At 31.5% G+C, this 18,715-nt stretch overlaps 1 long non-coding RNA gene across 1 annotated transcript; it reads right to left on the reverse strand.

Moving 5' to 3' along the window:
• Positions 1 to 908: 908 nt before the first annotated feature.
• LOC110109985 lies at positions 909 to 18,292 on the reverse strand. Its single transcript, XR_002304647.2, has 3 exons — positions 18,006 to 18,292; positions 12,764 to 12,905; positions 909 to 1,321 (listed from the first exon to the last, which is right to left on the reverse strand). It is a non-coding gene; the product is annotated as an uncharacterized LOC110109985 (long non-coding RNA).
• Between the last annotated feature and the right edge of the window lie 423 nt (positions 18,293 to 18,715).

Below are 18,715 nucleotides of genomic sequence, written 5' to 3' on the forward strand. Positions count from 1 at the left end.
ATGATGATCGGCAAAAGATTTGAATATTTTGATGATCTTATAAGTTGGGTTCAATAGTTAGATCAGGGTGAAATAGGGATTGAATGAGATGAAAATTATTTTTAAATAATTTTAAATGATAGAATAATCATGTAATAATATAATTTTTTTTATTAAAAAATAAATTAAATTTAAATATTAATATTATATTATGTAATTTTAAAATTTAAAATATTTAATCTTTAAATTTAAGTTAAATTTAGTTTGCATATAAATTTATGAATTTTCAGTAAAAATATAATATTAATTTTATGTTATATGGCTTTAAATATAATTATATTTATAAATTTACTTATTAATTCTTTTATAAATTATTAAGGGAATTTTAAAGTGGGGGGGTTTTATTTTCTTATTAAATTAATAATTTTTAAAATAGTACATAAATGATTAATGAAGTATACAATTTATTGATATAAAAATAAATATTATTTAATCATAAAAATTTATTTAAAAATCTATATTTATGTACTATCTTTTGAGTTATGGAATGGGGACTTATATGGAAGTTGATTAGGTATTTGTGAAATACTAGTTTGAATTTTTTCTATTTTAAATATTTATTGCATTTTAAATTTTATATTAAAATTTTAAATTATAAATATTACTAGTTTTATTGCACGTGCATTAAATGCACATGAATAAAAAAATTAAAATAAAAATTCATATAATGAATATTTTAATTATATTTTATTTAATAAAAAACAAACTATTATCCTTCTTTCTATAATTAATTATAATTATTAATAATATTAGCAGAAATTATAAATTTTCTTAAAATAATATTAGAAAAAAAAGTCCATGCACAAGAACAAGTTCAAACATTTTATTCACCGAATCTGCAACACCGAACAAAGGAAAAATAATCTAAATAATAAAAAACTGAGATTGATATCTGCTAAAAGCCCAAAAGCCCATCGAGTTTAAATAAAACAATGAGGATAGAAGTAACACTGAATGGCGGAATCATCGAACAATACATAGTTAAAGAGATCTCAAGAACCTCAAAGAAATGCCATAAATGCAATATAAGCATTATTAGTACAAAATGAAAATGTAGTGTGGTAAATGGAATAAAAAAGTTCCAAATCATGACTATGAATATCTCCATATCTCATCACTAATCTGAAGGAGTGTTTTAGGATGGCATTCTCTTTGTCGACTTATATTATAGGTGCTAAGATGCCCATGATAACTTCCAAATGAAGAGACCAACACACAGTTCAACATTTAACTTCCAAATGATAATTTCAGGGCTTGATGCAACAAGTACAGAGCACCTAGCCTACATGAAAAAGGAACATAAAAATAAACTCAGAAGTTAGCAACAAAAGTCGAAAGGAAAGATATTTAAGTTTATAGTATGGCAACTCCACAGGCTCAAGTGTAAAGAATTTAGAAAAAAATAAAAAATCAGAAAGAAAGCTAACAAGCATGCTTTAGAGAACGCATAACACTATAATTATTACCTTATGAAGAATCTAGATTCCTTATGGAAGCTGACATGTGGTGAAGAAAAGACTGAAGAAAAAAAAAAAAGAACTGGTTCATCAACTTTGAGTTAAAAAGAGATGGACAAAAAGTGGTTTTGATTTCCTCTACTATCATCATGCTTTAATTTATCATCAAAATGCTCTATTGGAACATGAATAATCATGTTCACTTTATATGATCAAGTTTTTTCATATATGTCATATGTTGTATAATATGGGAAGAAAAAATATTGCTATCAATATCAAATAAGAGCAGTCATAGAATTCAATTTTTTAAGGATTTTAAGCCCTAACAACATTCCTAAATGATTAAATTTTAGAAGCTAAATTTAGTTTGAACCTTTCAGTTGGAATACTTCAAAAGTAAATTTCAGTCACAAATAAAATAGTATTCAAAATTCATTACCTAACTTTGAAGCCGAAATAGTAGATATCCATTGAAGCCAAAAGAGTAGAGATCCAGAAACGAAATGCAAAAACAAGAAAGATCTAAAGAAAAAACATGTGAGAATAATTTTACTAATTATATATAATATAGAAAGAGAACACATGCGGCAGTTGTCTTACAATCAATTATGATTTACTGGGATTTAATTTGGCTGCACTATAGGAAACATTAGGTCAAGACAATGATAGTATAACTAAGAAGAAACAAAAAAAAAATGAAATTATGAGAGAGAAGGTAGACTATACTTCCTATTGCATAAATTAAAAATATCACCAAAAAAACACAAATAAAACTAAGATAACATAAATTCTATTTAAAAGTTCCTATAGAAGAGAATTGTAAGTGGTAATAAAATATATTTTCTTATAAACAAAAGGATTATATTTTATGCATGTTCAAGCAAACAATCTATTTGAGGATAAAAATTACAGCTTTCCAAATATTTTACAATCAAAAATAAACTTTGAACATCAACTTCTTCATTGTAAACTATGCCTGCACATATAATGTAATTGTTTAATTTATTTTGTGATTAAAGGTGTGTACTAATGTTTGAAAAGTATGCTTGAATGTGAATAAATTTATTATTTATCATGCATGTCAATATGAAATTGCTCTTGTTCATCAAAATTACACAAAATATACAAATTTGAGCATTTTGCAGTTTGTTACTATTATTTTTAATGATAGTAATGTGTCACAGTTTGCAAACTTCTGAAAACCTCTCATGTATTCTCAGAAAATTATCTTGATTAGGCACGAATCTCGAGGCAAAATCAGTTCGGAAACTTCAAAAATTAATTTCGAGAGCATCTGAACTCCAATTTCAGCGAGCTTACAGTCAAACTGAGCGTCTCGGAAATACGAACCCAACGACACCAAATTCGACTCAATCCGAGCCCAAATGAGTCTGAATCAAGGACCCGAAGCGCTGTTGGAAGGTTCAAACCGCAATTTGAGTTACCAAACGGTCTCCGATTTTAATGAGATTATACTCGAATCGAGCGGCTCGACGAGACAAATCCAACGAGCCCAAGATCGCCAAATTCCAACATCATTAAGACCTTCAAATGTCCAACTAACAATGCATGATCAAAGGATTCGATATCGACCGTCCATTCAAACCACTGCCAATGCGCCCCTGATCTCACGCCTATTTATGGGCTATGCCACTCCAGAAAAACTAGAAATAGAGCCCTCATTCTACACAAAGGGGACTCAAGTGAAGAGAGAGAAGAAGAAAGGAAGAAGAAGAGAAAGGGGAAAAGGAGAATCCTCTCTCCTCCTCGACCACCGCCGGAGTTCGTCCTGCCTCCCGAACACGCCGGGATTCTGCGTGATATTCGGGAGAACGCAGGAACTCTGCCCAACTTCCACGTGATGCTGAAATTCTTCCCAATTTATAACAGAGATCCCTCCTGACGCCGAAACTCCGCCCAAGTAAAGCCGGAGTTCTCCGCTACCAACAATAAGCCTTCTGACCTCTATCGCCCGCCAACTACAGTCCTCCTGACTTATGTCGTCCGTCGACTATAATCTTTCCGACATCTGTCTCCCATCGACTACGGTCTTCCTGACTTACGTCGTCCGCCGACTACAGTCCTTTCGACCTCCGTCGCCAGCCGACCACGGTCCTCCTGACTTATGTCGCCCGCCGACTATAATCTTTCCGACCTCTGTCGCCCATCGACTACGGTCTTCCTGACTTACGTCGTCCGCCGACTACAGTCCTTTCGACCTCCTTCGCCAGCCGACTACGGTCCTCCTGACTTACGTCGCCCACCGACTACAAGCCCGACCTCCGTCGCCCGCCGACTACGGTCCTCCAGACCAAATGAACATGTCAATAGTGATTCTTTGTATTCATATCATGTAATGTACTCTATAAAATGTACATTAAGGCCTTCTCCCAAGGAAGGGCCTCATTTGTAATCGACTGCAATACTAGTGGATTCATTCAAACTGGGCTAGGCCCCGTGATTTTTCCCCCTTTTCAGGGGTTTTTCAATTAAAAATCTTGGTGTCTCATAAATGCTAGACCCTCTCTCTTATCTGATTGCGTGCCAGATTTTCGTACAACGCTAAGACGATAAACTTTATATTTCTCAACCGCTGCGAATATTCCTAGACGCAACAACCTTCAATATTTCTTTGGGGTTTTACTAAAAAAGAACGTAAGTCGGATCATGCTATCAAATGACTCGTCAATTCTTATAAGAAAAATAATAAAGGAAATGCCCTTGTAAAATATGAATATTCCACTTACCAACCTCCTTTCTCTTCGTAGAACTTCATAATCGAAATATCCATGAACGTTAGGTAATATGCAATAAAAAATGTTTCAGATAATTAGTATAAATATGAACATTAATATATTATCCAAAATTTGTTTTGATCAAGCACGAATCTCGAGACAAAATCGAACCGGAAACTTCAAAAATTAAATTCGGGAGCATGTGAACTCCGATTTCAGCGAGCTTATAGTCAAACTGAGCGTCTCGGAAATACGAACCTAACGACACCAAATTCAACTCAATCCGAGCCCAAATGAGCCAAAATCAAGTACCTGAAGTGCTGTTGGAAAGCTCGTACCATAATTTGAGTTACCAAACGGTCTCCGATTTTAACGAGCTTATAGTCGAATCGAACGGCTCGACGAGACAAATCCAACAAGCCCAAGATCATCAAATTCCGACATCACTAAGGCTTTCAAATGTCTGACGAACAGTGCACGATCAAGGGATTCAATATCAGCCGTCCATTCGACCACTCCCTATTGGACCCTAATCTCACACCTATTTACGAGCTATGTCACTCCATAAAAACTATAAATAAACTCCTCATTTCTCATAAGAGGGACCCAAGCAAGAAGAAGCAAGAAGAGAAGAGAATAGCTCCTCCTTGACCACCACCAAAATTCTTCCCGTCGTTAGAACGACGCCAGAATCCCGCCGGACGTCCGAGTGACGCCAGAACTCTGCTCGACTTTGTAACTGAATTTCAATACAGAAGAAACTCATTGTAAAATGATCATCCTAACTTGTTGGACGAATCAGCCTCTTGTATCTCAAACTACAATAGTGGAACTTTTCAACTGGGCGTGGCCCCGTGGTTTTTCTCTTTTTTGGGTTTTCCATGTAAAAATCCTGGTGTTCTTTTATCTTCTGTTTGTGTATGCTAGATATTCGTACAACACTCAGACGAAAATTTTCTAACTCTACCGCCGCGTATATTCTAGTCCGCAACAAACATGTATGAAAATTTTTTGTGTATAAAAAATAAAGTGATTTTATAGTAAGCATTAATTGTAAGAAAAAAATCCCTCAACTTTTTTCATCCAGGCTTGAGATCGACATTGGTGGTTTTAAAAAATGTTTGTATAATATTACCTCTAGAAAATACGTTAGATTTATTGTGAGACATTGTGGTATAGAAATTGATCTTGGGAAGAAGGAAAATTTTAGAGCATTAGAAGAATCAACTTAGATAGAAGTTGAATCTCTTAATGTCATTCATGCCGTTTTTGTAATATGAAGATAAATAGTGGAATACAAAGGGTTGCAAAGTATAAAGTTTGATTTAGGCCATTTGTTTGGTTGGATTTTGTTGCTGGAAGAATCACCATCATATTTTTAATATTAATATAGATATAAGTAAACATAGAAAAGAGACTGAACATGTAACTACTCGAAAGAAATAAAGGTCAATAGAGTTAGTGTCATGTGAACAATAATGAATTTTTTTTATTTACAAACTAAGTAGGCTAATCACAACCATTATATTCAGTTAGAATGCGTCATCATAAATAATAACAAACATTTGAATTGTGGCACTGCATTGATTGCATGAGAATTTAAATTGTTATTGATATATTCCCTATGTTGGTGATGTAACTACAATTAGTAACTGTAAATACTAAAATTTTAAACATCCAAAGTCAGACATATAATAGATTGTTTGAAAACAAACATAACATGCAAATTATATTCAAACATAATGTTCAGTGTCATCAACACAATGATCAAATCTAAGGCATGGAAATTCTAAATTTCCTCTAATTTGATTATTTTAAGTTCTATGACAATAACTTCATCAGAATCTTCTTTTATAGATTAAACTATAATTGAATGAAATGTTTGATTTCCATATATTTTATCTTAAACCTTCACTGAGAATATCAACTCCTTATCAAAAATATTTGTGATTATGTTATTATAATTTTCTATGTTGGATGCCTACATTAAAAAGGAAAAAATATATAAGATTATGCATATATAAGTTACAATATAAATAGAATGACATAAAAAATAATTACTTTGATTTTCTCTAACTTTGTAACTGACATATCAATAATCTGCTCAACTTCAGCACTATCAAATATTGTAAATATTGCACCTAAACTATCATCCTCAACAAGATATTTTATAAGATACATATATAAATAATTATGAAATAGTTTATCAAGGTTGTATTATTGAATTAAAATAGGATATTTATATAAAACTATACTCAGTTTTTTTTTTTTTTTTTTTTTTTTTTTTTTTTTTTTTTTTTTAACATTTAAAGTATTTAACAATATCATCAATAATATAAACTTTTAATTTATATGTATTGCATGAATTGTGCCATATATTTCCTTCTTAATTTAGTCCTTTTATTACTACTTTTGTAAAGTAGTACTTTATCTGCGATGTATAAAAATAATTTATTAAAAAAATATCAGAATAGTTATTGATCATATTTATTACCTCTCTTGAAGAATGTTCAGATGTATTGATATTTTGTATATTTGGCGTCAAATGTATATCAACAGTAGATAATATATGTTGATGAAAATTTTCATTGGACCTGTTAATTGAAATATTAATAAATAAAATAAAAGACATTAAAAATTTAAAAAAAAAAGATTTGGATTAAAAAAATTTATACAATTCCAGGAGTTCTTTTGATGGTGACACATCTAGATTAATTTCTAAAGTTGTTGAGAGTATGAAACTTGATATTATAACATATAATTAAAATTAGAATATATATATTAAATTTCGCTTATGAATCTTCTTATATATCATACTGATCATTGGTTCTAAGACTTTAAATGAATATTGGTCGTTAATTGCATCTTCAACGAAATAGCACGATCCATGTTTATCCATCTATTCACGAACAAATTCCCCGCCCTTCTTCCTTTATAGTTATCTTCTTCTTCCTATCAACGCAACCCTACGTAAAATGACACCCTTCTTACGTTGTTATATACAATTTCATATGCTCGCCATCAAATGTCTTACTGTTTCTTCCCATTGTAAGTGCCAAGGGTTGTCCTGCTCGTCGAACCCATCAAACATCCCCTTTTCCAAAGGTAAACTAATTAATGCCTCTTTTTAATTTCTCCATTTTTTTCAACTTCTACTTTGCTCGTCTTTCACTGACATTCGTGTTTTGCTCGCCGAAACAAACTCTCCCGTGCTTTTTCCTCTCGTTGAATTGCAACATATTTTTTCTTTTTTATTTACAATTTCAATTATTACTACACTTATTTTTATGTTCATTAAATTTTAATGTATTTAGTTTCCTCTTCGGTGAATGCTTATGAGTACTGGTCATTTAATTTATTTTTTAAATTTTTTTAATATCATTTATTCTATTAATATTGTTGAAATTTTTTATAGATATATTTATTATAGAGGGCCAAAGGAAAAAAAGAATATCAAAGGCAACGATGTGCTAAAATATCCATTAAAGAAAAACAAAAAACAATTAGCGCTTGCAATATTGCTAGAAAAAATAATAAACAATATTCTAATTTAGAAATTGCTTGTTTATCGTCAACATCATATTCTTCAAGTTTATTTTTACTAAAATAAAATTATTATGTTATGTCTATTTTATAATTCAAAATAATTAATATGTTTTATCTTTTAATAAACAGATATAAAAGCATAAAATATCAACGATATTAATACTGATTATGAATCAATTTTATCATAATTATATTTTCTCAAATAACAACGTTCATGTTGTTATTCTAATGCAAGTCTATTTCAATTTGAACTACCAACATTTTGTTGTTACAATGAAGAAGTCGTGCTTGTTCCGACCAATATTCTTAATCAATTATATAAATTATTCACCTTTTGTTCATGTGATTCAAAAGAATTTAGAAGTAAGATTATAATATATAATAATATATTTGCATTCACATCTTTCGGAGCCATATAGATAAAAATTTGGCACATGCAAGACAAGAAATTTACACATTTAAAACTTAAGGACAAATTTATCATAGTCTGCCTCCTATTATAAAATGTTAAAATGATCCATGAAACTTTCAATTATATTTTTTTGACACTGATGATAAAACTAACAATAAAATGAATGTTATTAAAGATTTAAATCTTTCAAAGAAATTGATAAAGAATTTGATGTATATATTTTCTGTAAACTCATACGCATAATTTTTTAGATCTTTTGAGTAATAGAGATATGTTATAAAACTTATAAATACATATTAGATCTAATGTAAGAATAAATCAAAGAGTTTATAATGCTCATACAGTATCACAAGTAGCAGCAATATGGATTGAAGGGAAAAATATAAGTTTTATTGAGCGTGACATCATATTGACTTCACATTTTGTGATATAAGTAAAATCAAACATTATTTTAAATGTTATAACCCTTTGCAATATCCAATTCAATTTCCAAATAAAGAAGTTAGATGACATCAAAATATAAATCAAAGTTTAAGATTTGAAAGAAATAAAAAATACTAATATCGATAATAAGATCATCTCTAATAGAATAATAATTATTTAGCCAGAAAGAAAATGATAAGTTATTAAATTTTTTATATTATTGTATAATAATTAAAACAATTTTATTACTAATCAAATTTTTATATTTTTAAATATTACACATATCAAAAAGACACAAAAGAAAGAGCTTCATACAAAGAATATTATAGTTATAAGCTTCAAACTCACGAGCATGAGAAATCAATTATTTTGTATACTGGTAGATTATTACATCAATATGTTGTTGAGATATACGCAAAGATTGAAACAAATTGCTTAGACTTTTGCAGACAAAATCAGCATACAATACGATCTGATTTGTATAAATGAATTATAGATAGTATAGCCGTTGAAGAAACACTAAGTAATAATACTGGAAAAAGAATTATACTTCCACTTTCATTTTTTGATTCTTCAAATTATTTCCCTTCTAGTGTTGCCAATGAATGTGAAAATATAATTCTTTTTCTAGTACTATTACTTAGTGTTTCTCCAGCAGCTACACTATCAATAATCCCTTTATACAAATCATATCATATTATATGTTGATTTTGTTTGCAGAAGTCTAAGTGATTTATTTCAATTTTTATGTACATGTCGATAACATATTGATGTAGTAATATATCAGTATACAAAAAAATTGATTTCTCACGCTCGTGAATTTGATGCTTGTAACTATAATATTCTCTGCATGAAACTCTTCCTTTTGATATCTTCTTGATATATGCAATAATTAAAAATATAAAATTTTGATTATAAATAAAATTATTTTAATTATTATATAACAATATAAAAAATATAATGACATACCATTTTCTTCTTTGCTAAATAATTCTGGTTCTATTGGAGATGATCGTATTACCGACATTGATATTTCTTCATTTCTTTTAAATCTAGAAATTCAATTCATATTTTGATGTCATCCAACTTTTTCATTTAGAAATAGAATTGGATGTCGCAAAAGGGTTGTAACATTCAAAATAATGCTTGATTTTATGATATGTCCCAGAATATGAAGTCAATATCATCTCATGTTCAATTAAACTTGTATTTTGACTTTCAATCCATATTATAACTACTTGTGACACTGTAAGAGTATTATAAACTCATTGATATATTCTTACATCAGATCTAATATGTATTTATAAGTTTTTCAATATATCTCTATTACTCAAAGATCTGAAAAACTATGCGTAATGAGTTTACATAAAGTATATCCATCAAATTCTTGATTAATTCCTCTGAAATATTTAAATATTCAATAACATTCATTTGATTGATGGTTTCAGCATCAATATCACAAAAATATAATTAAAGTAGCATGGACCATTTGAACCTTTTGTAATAGAGGATAAAATATAATAAATTTGCCCTTGAGCTCTAAATATATAAATTCATGATCTTGCATTTATCAAATTGTTATTTATATGAGCTCCAAAAGATATAAATGTAAATATACTATTATATGCTTTAATATTACTTCTAAATTTTTTTGAATCAGATGAACAAGATATGAATAATTCATATAGTTAATCAGGAATATTGGTCAGAATAATCACGACTTCTCCATTGGTAACGGCAAAATGTTGGTGATTCAAATTTAAATAATCTTACATTATAAAAACAACATGAATGTCGTTGTTTGAGAAAATGTAATTCTAACAAACTTGAATCGTAATCAATATTAACATCATTGATATTTGATGTTTCTATATTTGTTTATTAAAAGATAAAATATTTTAATTTTTTATAATTATAAAATAGATATAACATAATAATTTTATGTTAGTAAAAATAAACCTGAAGAATTTGATGTTGATGGCAAACAAGCAATTTCTAAATTAGAATATTATTTTTTTCTTTTTCAAGCAATATTACTAGTGCTAAATTTTTTTATTTTTCTTCAATAGACATTTTAGTTTTTTTTTTATTTTTTATTTTTACTTTGGCCCATCATAATAAATATATCTATAAAAATTTTCTATAATATTGATAAATTAAATGATATTAAAAAAGTTAAAAAATAAATTAAATGACCAATACTCATAAGCATTCAATGAAGAGAAAATCAATACATTAAAATTTAATAAACATAAAAATAAGTGGAATAATAATTGAAATTGTAAATGAAAAAGAAAAAAATATGTTACAATTCAAAGAATTGTGTAAGCTCTAAATAATGGTTAAATAAAAACAAATGCTTCATTAGTTTTCATGCAAAATTATTCCACCTAATTAGATCTCTTTTTTTAATAAGTAAATTTATCTGAATAGAAGACAAACTCACAGACGTTAATAATCATTAGCATTATACAAACACAAAAGTATGAAATATGCATTAGTAAGAAATAAAACAAATTTTTGTCATCATAAATTAAATAAAAAAATAACTTTATATGATAGGAGATATAATGTGATATTAGGAGATAATATCAAAATTATATATGGATGTTTTAATTTTATTCTTTTAATAGTTTGATAAGTAGACTAATTGTATTAAAGAAATTAACTCTAAATTAGATTTAAAAAAATCATTTGCAGCAAAAATTCATACATTAGTAAGAAATAAAATAAATTTCTTTTATCATGAATTAAATAAAAAATAAATTTATATTATAAGAGATATAATGTGATATAAGGAGAGAATATTGAAATTAATGACAATGCAATTTTTTAAAATAGAAAAAATAAGTTTGGTATTCTAAAAATGATGAGGAAAAGTCATCGAGTCACACTCAAGCAACAAGAAATCTTATAGCCACTATATATAAAGTGCCAAAAGATAAACAACATCATCAATTTTGAATGATATTAAGAGTTCTAATGTACTTTAAAGCTAATTTGTAGTAGTTTGAATGATCAACAACATCACTAATTAGTAGTAAGGGTGTAAAAAAATTCATTATAATTTTAACAAAAGTTTCAATTTTTAAAGTTAATTTGAAATATTTGTGGACCTCCGAAAGGACACCGCTATGGCTGTAGGATCGCAGAGGGGTATACGACCGCACCTACCCCGAGGGATAGAAACGATTGCAGGACTCTACGCTCCTCGCAAATGGGCCAATGGAAGGGCTGATTTGATCGCACATACGACTAACCATGGAGAATAGTGACTCTTACCTACACACCTCGATGGGTAATAATATGCATGGCCTGATCACAGTCACGGGTTTCCCCCACCCGATACATTAGCTCGAGTGGAGTTTTTTTTAATGTGGAATTCTGTTCCCCATGGGCGCAAGCCCCTGTAGTTAATTACATCTCGAGCCTAGGGCCCAAGAAAACTCTTGATTAAGGATCTAATATTATTCTTCCCGAAAAAGGGATTGGTACACAAAGAGGAGACTAGGAAATCCTACTCAAAAGGAAAGAAATGGCTCAATTTGGCTTGGTCAACATGCACGGCTCACATCCACACTCGGAGGGACTGAGGTAGTTGAGGAGAGAGAAAATAATGCACTCAAAACATACAGAGAGAGAGGATAGAAGTGGCATAATTTACGCGACACGGATAAGCAGGATTTATGGTCCTTGAAGAGAAGTGACTTACCTACTATTTAGGCATACTGCGAGACACCCTATGCAGTAGCCTTGAACCCTAAATCTAGAGTGGGATTAGTATTTTTGACTTAAAGTATTACCGATTTTATTGATTAGTCATTAATATATTAAGACATGAATCCTAAGAAAATGTGTCACTAAGTTTTCTATGTTTTAAAGTCCTTATCCTAAAAAGAACATGCACCCTAAGTCTATGTTATCTAAGACTCGGTCCTTAATTTTTGTCCTTATGTGTCACTAAAATTATGGGATGAAAAAGATGTCCTGCTTCTAATCCTTAAGACATTCATACATGTGTCAACAAGTTTAGGGATTTAAATAAAAGAAAATAATTTTAGTTATAAATGAGGTTTCTACAAGGTCCTAAAGAGTAGGAAGCGTACAACCATTGGGGCCCCTAAAGGTTTTCTATGTTTAAGGATACTTACAGCACCGGGGCTATGACCCGGTGGTTCCACCCGTAGCGCCCCCATCAGACTGAATGGGGTGATTGATGCTCGGATCCGACTGTCCATGCTCCTTCGCCTAGTGCTCCAAAGCTCCTTCTCCTTTGCTCTCCAAAAGAAGCACCTCGAAAGACACATAAAAGAGATTATATTAAAGCACGTTCTATATGATAAGCAAATAATAGTAAAAATAAGAAATGCAAATTAAATAAGAACGTACATTTTAGTTATTTGCACATCGGGTGGGTTACTTGCCATTTGGGTTTTCTCATTTTGCAAGGCATTTGATTTTAAATCACAAGTAAGAAAAGCAACAAAAAGACTAAAAGTAAAGAAGAGAATGATGATAAAATGCAATAAAAAGAAAGAAATGCAAGATCAAAATAATGAAAGGAATGTAGATATTTTTATTGTTGGGCATACCTCTTTGAAGTCAAGTATGCCTCTAAAACACCCTTCATCCCAATTTAATATGATGTGAATAGGGAAGGTGTTTTTAATGTCCTTTGTTGTCCCCACGCTCCAAACAAAACACTTAAATAAAAACCCAACTCAAATAACTTAACTATCCTCTAAAAAAAGCTCAAAGTGACAAAAGGGAATAAGTTCTCAAAACCAAAACTCAAAATAAGCTTTCATTCCACATTTATCCAAAATCCTACTAGAAGAAAACACGAACAAGAGATAGGCAATCCACACTAAATATCATTTTGCTCCAAAAAGACATAAAGAGACTTTGCTACACAAAGCTAATAAAAAAAATCTTAAATCCCAAAACGACTTATGAAAAACTTTCAAATAAAACAACACATAAAACTCTATATCAGCGATCCACCCATAACTCTTTTGACACAAAACGAAACAATCAAGTGCTCTTATCTTTTTGGCGTGGGGTAGATTTATTAAAACTCTTCAACAAGAAAGTTTCACAAACTTCCAAAACATGCAAAAGATCGACATTTCATCATAACCAAAATTTCGTCCAAATCTATGAAAGAAAGTAAAAAAGCAGCATACTTCCTTAGTACTAGTAAAATCCCCAAATATATGATAATTAAGCAAAGTCTTAAAGAAAGAAAAAGAAAAGAAAACTCACAAGTCCTTTCACATGTACCTTTTTTTAGATTTCTATAAAAGTAGGGGTAGAAAGTTTCGCTGACTTAAAAAAAAAAATCTCAAAACACAAGGATATCTTCTTAAAGCTTACAAACCATTTTCCAACATTCTTGTTACATGCCACTGAGAATTCAAAGAAAGCTTTAATTCAAAAAAAAAAATTGTAAGCAAGTATATATAAGAAATATCAAATGGCAGTGGAATCCCTCAAACAAAATAACATATGCTCATGAAGATCTTTAATTTGAAAGCATAACTATAACCATGAACTTTATGAGATACTACCAATGTAGAGCTCCAACTTGCACCAAAGCACTACAACTCATCTTCAAATCAATTTGGAGTATAAAACTCATGAAAGTATGCATCAAGCTCATCTCCAAATCAGTTTGGAGTATAAAACCCATCAAAATCAGCATTCGTTTCTCACAAAAAAATAGAGAAAAATAAAATACAAAAGAAATAGGAATTTTCTTAGGAAAGCAAAAAAGGTTCCTCCTAAATGCTGTAGAAATTCCTGTGTAAAAATCAGTGAGAAAACCACTCAAAAACTACACTCATTTCTCACAAAAAGCAGTGAGAAAAGCTCCGTAAAAGCTGTAGGAATTTCCACATAAAAATGATAAAATATTCACCCAAGTGCCATAGGGGTTCTTGTATAAAAACAGTGAGAAAGCTCTCAAAATCCGCACTCGTTTCCCACAAAACCAGTGAGAAAGAAATCCATAAAAACTGTAGAAATTTTCACAAAGAAGTGATACTTTCCAATCATATCTTTCGCATAAATACCCAACAAGTGAAGAAGAAACATCTTTTGAATAAGCATAAAGATATCTCATCATCCATTAACCTTGTAACTAAGCATGCTTCCCATGATATAAGTTAACAACTATGAAGCTCATGGTTGCTCTCCAACTCTACATCATATGTATCAAGTGGTCTAAGAAAGCTTCCAGCTATTGATATATATATATATATATATCACGAGATTTACATTCACAAGCTTACAAAGCCAAGAGGCAACAAAATTTCGATAATCATAAGGAAGATATACCAATGTCATGATCCGTAAAGCAAAGAATCTCTAACTACCCCCATATGAGACTTCGGATGGTATGATGTACAATATAAGCAATATGTCATCAAGTGTCCGACCATATCAACACATCCAATCTCGAAATGATATTCATCACATTCAATTCTCCTACATACAAATTTATCATCGGCAAATGTCTAGAGATCTTGAATCAACAAGTATCTCAACCAAAGCATCTTGCCACCAACAAAGACAACACAATTTTTTTTTTTTCATTTTTAGTTACATCTCATAAGTAACCAAACATGTCATTCATAAACCGATATCTCCAATGAAATACTAATTATGCAATGATGAAGTTATATGAAGATTTGGTATGATCAAAAGCATCTTGCTCAGAAATCCCTTTCTCTTTTCTTTTAATAGGCATTATCACAAATACTTTGCATGCATTAGTTGCGAAGTCACACAAAGCAGATCATCATAAAAGTCATGGTTCACACACTTGCTTGATTGAGGCCATGTCATGGCTGTAACAAATAGAATGATGAACATAAGGAATACATCCATCCTCTCAAGCACAGTACACTTATTTTAAGCACCTTCCCTTTCATTTATCAAAACATTTTTTTTTCAAAAATATTCTTCTTGTTGATAAGACTAGAGAGGGAGTTGAAGGTAAACTTGAATTATGGAGGTCAACCTTAGAGTCTAAAGGTTTAATTTTCTCTTAAGTAGATCTAAAACAGAATATATGGAGTGTAATCTTAGTAGTAATAGACCTAGTGAGGGCATTGTGACTTTAGGCGATCAAGTCATTAATAAGAGTAAACGTTTTAGATATCTTGGATCTATTGTTCAGAGTGATGGTGAAATAGATGGGGATATTATCAGCAGAATTCAAGTTAGATGGTTGAAGTGGAGGAATGCATCGGGATTGTTATGTGATAGAAATGTACCCCACAATGCAAATTATCATAAAAGTCATGGTTCACACACTTGCTTGATTGAGGCCATGTCATGGCTATAACAAATAGAATGATGAACATAAGGAATACATCCATCCTCTCAAGAACAGTACACTTATTTTAAGCACCTTCCCTTTCATTTATCAAAACATTTTTTTTCAAAAATATTCTTCTTGTTGATAAGACTAGAGAAGGAGTTTAAGGTAAACTTGAATTATGGAGGTCAACCTTAGAGTCTAAAGATTTTCTCTTGAGTAGATCTAAAACGGAATATATAGAGTGTAATCTTAGTAGTAATAGACCTAGTGAGGGGATTGTGACTTTGGGCGATCAAGTCATTAATAAGAGTACACGTTTTAGATATCTTGGATCTATTGTTCAGAGTGATGGTGAAATAGATGGGGATATTATCAGCAGAATTCAAGTTAGATGGTTGAAGTGGAGGAATGCATCGTTCTTGTTATGTGATAGAAATGTACCCCTCAAACTTAAGGGAAAATTTTATAAGATGGTAGTGAGGCCTGCAATGCTTTATGGTGCCGAATGTTGGCCATTAAAAGAGAAGCATAATACTAAGTTAAGTGTGGCAGAGATGAGGATGCTCAGGTGGATGAGTGGCTTTACCCTTAGAGATAGAATACGAAATGGAGCACATACGTGAAAAGGTTGGAGTAGCTCCAGTAGAAGATAAAATTAGAGAGTCGCCTTAGATGGTTTGGTCACATAAAACGGCAGCCTTCCGATGACCCGGTTAGGAGAGTAGAGGTATTAAATTTGACTTATGTTAAGAAAGGTAGGGGTAGACCTAAAAAGACTTGGTTATAAAATATTAGGAATGACCTTTCTTTATTAGATTTAAATGAGAATTTGACTTTTAATAGGACACAATGGAGAAAAAGGATTCATGTAGCCGACCCCACGTAGTGGGATAAAGGCTTGATGTTGTTGTTGCATAGATTCATGAGCTTAATGATTTCAAGAACTCATAGATAATAAGATGTCATGGTATGATAGTATAACAAAGAATATTACATCTCAAATTAATCTGAAACGCCAATTTCTTAAATGGCAAGTACAGGAAATGAATCACAACGAATCGGCAATGTATCCACTCATCAAAATAAAGCTATATAGATCTCCTCAAATTTTTGAGGAAGAAACATTCAAGATTAATCTAGGTCATCTCTTAGGCAAGGGCTTCATTCTGTAGGATATCTTGATCCAAAACAATAACAATGCAAGCTCGTTTAATCATTTCAGATCGCATAAAAAAAACGAAACGACCTCGACGAAAGAAACATTGACAAGCCCACTATACACTTGCACAAATATTTGAATAATATTCATAATGTCATGCTAGCAAAAGGAGTCTCAAGTGCTAAACAGAACTTCCACATTCCCCTAAGAAGGGAAACCCATCCAACCATATCCACTATTCATGAAACCATGTATCTTTAAGAATTAGAGTTAAAACAATTACGCATCTCCATGCCAGACAACAAGACTATCAAACTCCACTTGGTGTTAAAACCCAAGGAATACATTGTGTTCCTTTCTCCTTCTAAAACCCCTTTGAAAGAAAACACTGATTTCAACGATTCTTGCATTTAGAACAAATCATATTACAATGAAAATAACATCTAGCAACTTTCTATATCCAAGTACAAATTTCTGATAAAAAAAGAAGCTTTTTTTTTTCTTATATAAAAAAAAAAAACTATAAGGATCTCAGCATATTTTCCTCTAAAACCAAACTAAGAGCAATTCATTCTAAAAAAACGTTTAAGCCATAGAGTAGAATTTCAGCAAGAAAAAAAAACAACTTAAACATGAAACATATGCATGAAGAGGGGAATCACATCTCTATGGAGTAACCCAGAACTCCGTCATTTTAGCATAAATGATTACAGAGTCATGATTTTAATTCTTCTAGCAAGAACTATGAGAACAACGCAACTTCTATCCAAACATTGCCAACAAACCTCCCCATCCATTTGCCATCAGAAGTTTTCAAAACATGGAAAGGAAGAAAGAAATGGAAGAAGAAGAAGGGCAAGGTGGAGAGAATAAAGAGAAGAAGAAGAAGAAGGGGAAAGAGATATACCTGCCTGGGAGGAGTTCGGCTAGGACAATGGATCGACGGATCGGCGCCTAAAGTCGCTGCAGTTTGCGAATGGGACTGAATAGGCTGGCGTCGGGCTCGGCTCCAACGTGCGAAACCAAGGGCTGGAGAGTGAGAGGGGAATTCAGTCTCCTGTGATTCGCGAACTGGAGAAGACCGAGAGAGGGAGGCGGCTTAAGCGAATAGAGGAGGGGCGACAGAACAGGGGCAGGAGCTCGGCCCACCTGGGCTTCCGCCTCCTGTTGTGTACGCCAACCCTAGGGACGGGGCAGGAGCTCGGCCCACCTGGACAGAACAGGGGCAGTGGGGGCTCGTTTCAACGGCTCCAAGCGACCGGAAAGGCATGAATCAAATGCTCGTTAATGCCTTCCATTTTTTTTTTTTTGAAATCATCGCATACCGGCTTGCTGCTCGATGCCTATCTGAGAATTGCTTGATTTAGTAGATGATCCAAATTGCTTGGAAAGTCCATTAAACTTCAATTGGAATCAAATTAAAGAACATTGAATTAAAATTGAGTTCAAAATCAGACCCGATTCGGCTTAATTTGAGTCAATTAGGGTCAAATTGCGCTCAAAGAGGCTAATGGGCGCTAATCACATTTATTCGAACTTCGTCGAGTCTAATTTGACCCAACTCGAGTCGATTCGAGTTCGAATTGAACCCGCCGGGACTCGATTAAATCAATTAAA

This window comes from Dendrobium catenatum, unplaced genomic scaffold, assembly GCF_001605985.2.
Source record: "Dendrobium catenatum unplaced genomic scaffold, ASM160598v2 fragScaff_scaffold_1676, whole genome shotgun sequence".
NCBI lineage: Eukaryota > Viridiplantae > Streptophyta > Magnoliopsida > Asparagales > Orchidaceae > Dendrobium > Dendrobium catenatum.